Below are 8,422 nucleotides of genomic sequence, written 5' to 3' on the forward strand. Positions count from 1 at the left end.
TTCCATCACTCATCACTCATAACTCATCACTCATCACTTAATTTTTCACACCCGTTCGGCACCATCACTCACTTTCCATCACTCAATATTTTTCACACTATTTGTAGGCCCCATACTTGTCACTTGGTGCAGCTTTTTTTTTCCCCAGTACCCAGAAACCCGAACCCAGTGAAAGAAGGGAAAAAAAAAAGTTCAGATCACCTGAACCCAGTGAAAAAAAAAAAAATAAAATAAAATAAAATAAAATAAAACCGAACCCAGTGAAAGAAAGGAAAAAAAATAAAAAAATAAAATAAAAATAACCTAGGAGAAGAATAAACCCAGTGAGAAGAAAGGAAAAAAAAAAGTCAAAAGGTGTTCAAAAGGTGCTGCTGAGTTATGAATAGTGGGTCCCCCATGTGTGTTTAATTACAAAAATGTCATTGAGTTATGAATTATGGATACTGAAAACAACTAAAATGTGTTTTCAGTTTCCATAACTCATAACTCAAAAATCAGAGAATTGAGTGACGGGAACAGAGTTATCGTGCAGCCAAACGGATATTGAGCTATGGGTCCCACTATTTTTGAGTTATGAGTTATGGAAACAAGCCATCCAAACAGCCTCTAAGATTCTCAAAGAAGCTCATAATCTGATTTTTTTTTTTTTTTTTTTAATTTCAAAATTGAATGAGAAAGAGGAGCATAACATTTGAAATTTTAGAAAAGGAGAGATAGAGGAACCTGGTGAGATGATATTGATTTCTAAAGAAACAATATTGTGTGCATTAATTTAAAGGGGAGCTGAACATTTAAGAGAGAAAGAGAGGTGTACTGGTTCAATGGTTTTTGTTGAAGCAATTAAATAATCCACATCCTTTCAAATTCTAAAAGGACATTAAAATTCCATTTTTTAAGAAAAGGTGAGATAGAAGGCCAAATGCAACAGTTACTCCAATAGAAAACCACATGGTAAAACTTATGCTCTCCCGCATGAGGTCTTTGCTTTTATATATATATATATATATATATATATACTGATGATTTCAAATATATGGATATTGAAGTGTGGTTTGATATAGTTTTCGAAAATCGCCAAATTGGAATTTCAATGCACTTGGAATTTCAATAATACTCTGTATGTTTCTAATTGATGATCTTTTTCTCTCTTCATTCATAAGTGATTTGGTTCTCGCTTTTGGAGTTATGTGTGCATTTGTAAAAGACTATATAGTGATTATGAATCCATGTGACATTCAATCACTTCCATAATCAATCATCAATCAATCAATCAATATATATATATATATATATATATATATAAAAGCAAAGACCTCATGCGGGAGAGCATAAGTTTTACCATGTGGTTTTCTATTGGAGTAACTGTTGCATTTGGCCTTCTATCTCACCTTTTCTTAAAAAATGGAATTTTAATGTCCTTTTAGAATTTGAAAGGATGTGGATTATTTAATTGCTTCAACAAAAACCATTGAACCAGTACACCTCTCTTTCTCTCTTAAATGTTCAGCTCCCCTTTAAATTAATGCACACAATATTGTTTCTTTAGAAATCAATATCATCTCACCAGGTTCCTCTATCTCTCCTTTTCTAAAATTTCAAATGTTATGCTCCTCTTTCTCATTCAATTTTGAAATTAAAAAAAAAAAAAAAAAAATCAGATTATGAGCTTCTTTGAGAATCTTAGAGGCTGTTTGGATGGCTTGTTTCCATAACTCATAACTCAAAAATAGTGGGACCCATAGCTCAATATCCGTTTGGCTGCACGATAACTCTGTTCCCGTCACTCAATTCTCTGATTTTTGAGTTATGAGTTATGGAAACTGAAAACACATTTTAGTTGTTTTCAGTATCCATAATTCATAACTCAATGACATTTTTGTAATTAAACACACATGGGGGACCCACTATTCATAACTCAGCAGCACCTTTTGAACACCTTTTGACTTTTTTTTTTCCTTTCTTCTCACTGGGTTTATTCTTCTCCTAGGTTATTTTTATTTTATTTTTTTATTTTTTTTCCTTTCTTTCACTGGGTTCGGTTTTATTTTATTTTATTTTATTTTATTTTTTTTTTTTTCACTGGGTTCAGGTGATCTGAACTTTTTTTTTTCCCTTCTTTCACTGGGTTCGGGTTTCTGGGTACTGGGGAAAAAAAAAGCTGCACCAAGTGACAAGTATGGGGCCTACAAATAGTGTGAAAAATATTGAGTGATGGAAAGTGAGTGATGGTGCCGAACGGGTGTGAAAAATTAAGTGATGAGTGATGAGTTATGAGTGATGAGTGATGGAAATTGAGTGACGGAAATTGAGTGATAAAATTTTTGCATCCAAACAGCCTCTTAGTTATTTTGTAGGGGAAGGCTTTGCCAGCCAGCCCTTGAAACTCTGTCTCCAATTGAGCGCATCTTGGCACTTTTTTTTTTATCCATATGTACTCCTACCTGTATTCTCTATTTGTTAGCAATTCAGAAATTTTTACTAAAAATTTTCCTACCAAAACTAAATGGAATATGAATAAATAGCACCTCAGAAAGATGTCACTTTATTCTCTGTTTGTCTTTTAACATTTTGAATGATTCCAGGAATATAGGTCTAATGCAGAAGATTAACGATTGACCTGTCAAGGTAAAAAAAAAAAACTTTGTTTGGGTTTATTAATGCTATAGTTTAATTCCTCCTTGGCAGCTTTAATGTGTCAATGGCTTTTTCAATAGCTCTATTTTGGCCCCCTTTTTTTATTTGCCATACCAGTTAACACAAGACAAATGACCAAGAGCAATCTTGGAAATTCCTAGTGCCAAAGATGTTTGTCGCTTGCTTGAGTTATCTCATGGTTAATAAAATTGCTATATTTGACATGAACCTTAATCATATTATGATAAATATTTGGGTCATTCATAATATGAGTTGCTATTGAAATTTTGTCCTCAAAATTTTCTGACTTCATAGGTTTCACCTTGGTTTGACTGTGGTTTTCAAAGAGCTTTTCTACTCATAACAGATTTCCAGTAACCGCATTTTTTGCGCCTATCTCAATCGTGTGTAAAGTGTTGCTCAAGATGGAGGATTGGCATGCCTTTCCGTTGAAGGTAAGCAGCCCAAACAATAATTGCAACTAATGATTCTTAATTTAATTTTTATCGTTCCAGATGATGAATCAGCTCCAATTGGAACTACAACTTAGCGTATGACATTCTTTGAATATTTTTGAAAACAATTACTACCAAATCTGGTCACTAATGCTGCTTCTCTTCACTTAATGAAATTCTTCAGGAATTTAATAGATATCCTACTTTGAACATGATTGCATTAAAGTTCATCTATGAATGAATATTCACACAGTTTCTTTTTAAAATTTTCTTTCAGATTTTGACTACTGTTTTTGATTACTACAAGGGCAATCCTTAAATAATTGATGACATATTTGCATCACTTGAATTGAAGATTCATGATGGTGAAAATGGCCATTATGTGTAGGATGTTTTTTTGGTATTAGTTGTTGGTATATAAGACTTGGTATAAGTAGCAAAAGATATATTTCTTACTACATTTGGTATATTGGAAGCTTCAAGGAGGCTGAAAATTCATTATAGATGAATCATTATGATTTTGTTAATAAGTTGAACAAAATGGTCAAACTTCACCCTTTCGTTTTTCTTTATAAAGATGGTTGTGGTTAAACAAAAATTTCTTCCCGCTGGACTCAATTGCACATCTTCCTGCTGGACTATGAGTTAAACAAAATGGTCAAACTTCACCCTTTCATTTCCACCTTGCAGTTTGATTTTCATTTCTTATAATATTTGTCTCTTATTCATTTGAGAATTTGTCTGCTTCTAGTGCATAATTTCTTCTTTCGACATTTTCAATTTTACCAAATAACAAGTATGCTTGCTGATTGTTTGAAATTGAAATTTAAGTGAAGCACACAAGCAGTTCGATGAAATGCTTTGTCAAGATATTGAATCTGTTTGCTTAGATGTTTCTGACCTATGCAATTCATCAAGCCAATGGTTCGTGTTTTATTTTTAATTTCTAAAACATAATTTTGTTTCTTTACTTTTATTGATTCGCTGAATAATATTTCTTAGATTTTTCCATTATTTTATTGAGAGGTAAGTGACAACAGAACAAGAATGCATCAAACATATTACCAAGAGAAATAAAAATCAACTTTGCACTAAACTATAGACTCAGAATCCTTAAGTATCCTTCCTTTCTCAAAGAGGCTATGGCAGCAAGTTAAGTCATAGCGTCTAATATAATCCTAGGCATATAGTTGGTACCAAGTAGTCCTTTAGGGGCAAAAATAAGTTGAAGGCCAATATTTTGAAAAGCACCATAAGAGAAATTGCTAGGTCTGCAGTGGTTTATTATGTTTGTATACTTATTTTCTACATTGCCAAAATAAGAACAAACTTCAAAGAAAGTGTGAATTCAAAACTGGATTCCATTGTAGAATGTTCTAACCAAAGTTACTATTTTTTTATTGATTGCATTGCTCATATGGTTACTGCATTTTTCCATTTTCTGCTTTTTTCCCCCCTTAATGTGGTTTAACTATTGAAAAAATTTGGATTTGGATGGAAAACATAAGAATATGCAATGTTTGAGAGGTTTCTATGCGGTATGAAATCCTATCCTTTTTTATTTTCCATAATTGGGATTAAATTTGTATATTTTCTTCCTGCTTATTGTTAAGATATTAAATTCACTGTAAAACATATATGAGCGTTCAAAGTTCAACTCTCAGAGTTGAAAATGCTTTAGATCTATCCAGCCAAGCTGAATCATGTAATGGTTAGTGTGGTAAAATGTTGAAAGGTCCTTCTAGTCTAAATGTTTATCTTTGTTGTTTCTTTCTACTTTTTAGGTTTGAAGTGTCTGCTGGAATTCAAAACCTCTAAGGTAAGACCATGGAAATGTTATTTTATGGATCCCCTACTTTAGTGATAAGTGTTTTTGTGAATATTCTTGGATGGGAGGATGGTAACTGGTCAATGACTTAAATTGCAACATTTTCAATATAGTTCAGTGGTATTGAACTCTCTTGTTTTCTTTGAAAATATCTTAAACCAATTTCCCCTTTTATTCAATTGCTTAGAAAATACATAATCTTTTTTCTCTTTTTTTTCATGCCTAGATTCAGATTCTAGAGCTAAAATGGGAGGTAAAGAGTAGACTCCTCTAATATGGCATGTACACTTTTTTATTTTTTATTTGCTATCACTTATGATTTAGAGATTTAAATAGTTTTTATACAAATTAATTGTTTCAAATCTTTATTTGGGTCTTTTTGTCAAGGAATGTGGAGCAGTCATTAAAGGACTAGATCCTATGTCAAGGTCATCAGTAGGTACTCTCTACAGATAAAGAGCTAGATAATTCATTTAAATACTTTCGGAAAAGCATCTTTGAAAGTGCACCTTCCTCTTAATGTTCTTAAAATTAAATAAAATTTTTGGATCATGTATTAAGATAATGAGTTGATTGTTAGTCAAAATGACGATCTTTGATTAGTTTTGTGACAAAAAACAAGCAAGTGTTTGTTGAGATTTGATTTTGTTTAATACTAAATGATTTGCACTTGAAAAGAGTTTGACATAAAGTTGTCATAAGAATATTCAAACAGCTAAAAATATTTTTACAGGTTCTGAAAGCTGAAAATTTGAAATGGGTTGCCAAAGGAAGGTATTTGAAGTTGAGAAGAATTGGGACTATAGAGTCTGTTCATAAGACTATTCAGGTAGCAAAACAAATAAGTAGTTTTAATTAGGATAAGGAGTCAAAGATTGGCTTATTCATTTATTTGGTTTATTTTATTTGCTTTAATATGTATTAGAACATGTTTCCTGATCATAATATTTAAGAGGTGTTGGAACCACTAGAGTATCCCTCAACCCCTCAGATTCGTGATTGATCATTTAATAAAAATAAAAATAAAAAAATCACGTGTTTTCATCATTGTTGGGATTGCAACTGTACTTGCTGATAAAATTTCTTCATCCCTTAAGTTCAATTTCTTTTTTAAAAATGAACTTTTTATCTTTTAGGTTTCTGCATTTGAATCTGATTGACCATTCTCTAAAGCTCAAACTAAATTCTCAAAGTAGTTCTGAGTCATGTTGCCATTGAAATACAACATTATAACTAATTCGGAAGTACAGGGAAACCAATTTGACCCCATGATCAGTCAGATCTCTTTACTATCAAGAGAACCTATTGGCTTATCCCTAATGAATACTTAGATGGAAGGAGCATAATTCAGACATATAGTTCTCAGATGTGTCTGCCCTGTGGAAGATGATATAGTTCTCAGATGTGGGCTTCCCTGTGAAAGATTTATCTCCCTTTCAAAGCCATTATTTTTCAAATGGAAACTATTAAATGAAGGTTTTCTAGTGAGAAGGGAGTTAGCAATTAGCAATCTCATCATTGATGTTTCTTGCCATTTATGTGCTACAGAAGTGGAATGCCTACACCACCTATTTATTGCCTATGACGTGGTTCACATCACCACTCACCATTAGAACTTAGGTCCTAGAGCCAAAGTCAAGTCAGCCTTAAGTTTCTTCTTGACTGGAAAGAGAGTGTCAGTCACAAGTCCAGTGCTATCACTTCACTGTCATCTTTGCCAACACTCTTTGGGATATTTTAATAGATAGAAACAAAGTAGTTTATTACAGTCCCAAGTCATAGTGCTTAGCTTTCTTCTATTTGTAGGGATGCAGCGAACACATGGGAAGTGGACACTGAATTTAAACCACCTGATGTACTTTTCTGCAGTTTTCTTGGATGTATAGCACATGATCATATATTGGAGGTGTGGATCTCTCTCTCTTTACATGATATGTCTATATGATGGTGTAAAACCTATAGAGAATTTGGTAAACAAAATTATTGTTGCATGCCTCATATGGTTCTATGTATTAATATTTTGGGATCACATATTAAGATAATGAGTTGATTGTTAATTAAAATTATGATCTTTGGTTAGTTGTGTTCACAAAAAAAAAAAACAGGTGTTTGTTGAGTTTTTGGTTAGTTGTTTTCACAAAAAACAAACAGGTGTTTGTTGAGTTTTTGGTTTTGATTAATACTGAGGGATTTGCACTTGAAAAGAGTTTGGCATAAAGTTGTTGTAAGACTATTCAAACAGCTAAACAATAATCTTGAGGTTCTAAAAGCTGCAAATTTGGAATGGGCTGCCAAAGGAAAGAGTGTATCAGTCACAAGACCAGTGCAATCACATCACTGTCATCTTTGCCAACACTCTTTGGGCTATTTTAATACATAGAAACAAAGTAGTTTATTACAGTCCCAAGTCATAGTGCTTACCTTTCTTCTGTTTGTAGGGATGCAGCAAACACATGGGAAGTGGACACTGCATTTAAACCATCTGGTGTACTTTTAAGCAGTTTTCTTGGAAGTATAGCACCTGACATGATCATATATTGGATGTATAGATCTCTCTCTTTTCATGATATGTCTATATGATGGTGTAAAACCAATAAAGAATTTGGTAAAGAAAATTATTGTTGGATGCTTAATACGGTTCTATGTATTATATGTGTCGTGTATGAAGATGAAAAGATAACAGTCCAGGTCCATTAGATATTTCATAATTGGAAACTCATATGTTGGGGGCAATTTCTTGAGTTAGTATTTTGGCAAAAAGATGGCAGTTTCTTGAGATTATCTAAGTGAATTGGTTGAATGGGTCTGTATTTGCCCAATGTGATGTCATGAACCGTGTAGTTGTTCTAATTTTTTTTTTTTTTTTTTAAATTAAAATAAGTTTATATTATGTCAAAGTAATCTTCAAATATATGGAACTTGGTGCTGGCATGCATGATGCAGTTGGTGTGGAAAATTCTAAGAGGGTATGAGATCTATTGAGAAATTGAAGTCCTTGCTACTTCTCACTTTGTTTGAATGATCTCAAGCATTTTATTAAGGACAAAGTTTAGCAACAAAATTAGTTGTAGCCTTAAAATACAAACTTACTTAATATCTTTTTATTGGATGTGAATTTTGACAAATCCACCATTGGATTACATCTTCTTCTTATATCTTCCATGCTTGCAAAATTTCAAGAAAATTAAAGATCAATAGTTATGTCATCAATAAATTTTTTAAATTGTAAGTTTTTGTAATTTAAAATTATGTACAAAATATAAGCTTATAGATCATATAGTAAATGGTATCCGATTGACACAAAATTTAATATGCGTATTAAGAGCGTAAAGAACATGCAATTTGACGGTTAGATTTTCAAAATATGTTGTAGTATTTATTTTATTGAGTGAGTTTGTAGCTTTAAGCTACACTCAATTTTGTAGCTAAACTTTGTCCTTTTACTAATTGTACTTCTATTTTTATTTTCAATTTTCTCTTAAATCTCAAGGTGTTTTATGCTCAT

General features: G+C 32.2%; 1 long non-coding RNA gene across 9 annotated transcripts; it reads left to right on the top strand.

Moving 5' to 3' along the window:
- The first annotated feature begins 2,265 nt into the window (after positions 1-2,265).
- Positions 2,266-7,698, top strand: LOC115954185. Of its 9 annotated transcripts, none has more exons than XR_004083839.1 (8): positions 2,266-2,625; positions 2,950-3,089; positions 4,874-4,908; positions 5,144-5,170; positions 5,305-5,356; positions 5,651-5,746; positions 6,724-6,823; positions 7,356-7,698. It is a non-coding gene; the product is annotated as an uncharacterized LOC115954185 (long non-coding RNA). The 9 variants fall into 9 exon arrangements; XR_004083841.1 differs by having other exon boundaries at positions 5,150-5,170; XR_004083840.1 differs by lacking the exon at positions 5,144-5,170 and having other exon boundaries at positions 2,267-2,625.
- The last annotated feature ends 724 nt before the right edge of the window (positions 7,699-8,422 follow it).

The sequence above is a fragment of the Quercus lobata genome, chromosome 7 (genome assembly GCF_001633185.2).
Source record: "Quercus lobata isolate SW786 chromosome 7, ValleyOak3.0 Primary Assembly, whole genome shotgun sequence".
Taxonomy (NCBI): Eukaryota; Viridiplantae; Streptophyta; class Magnoliopsida; order Fagales; family Fagaceae; genus Quercus; species Quercus lobata.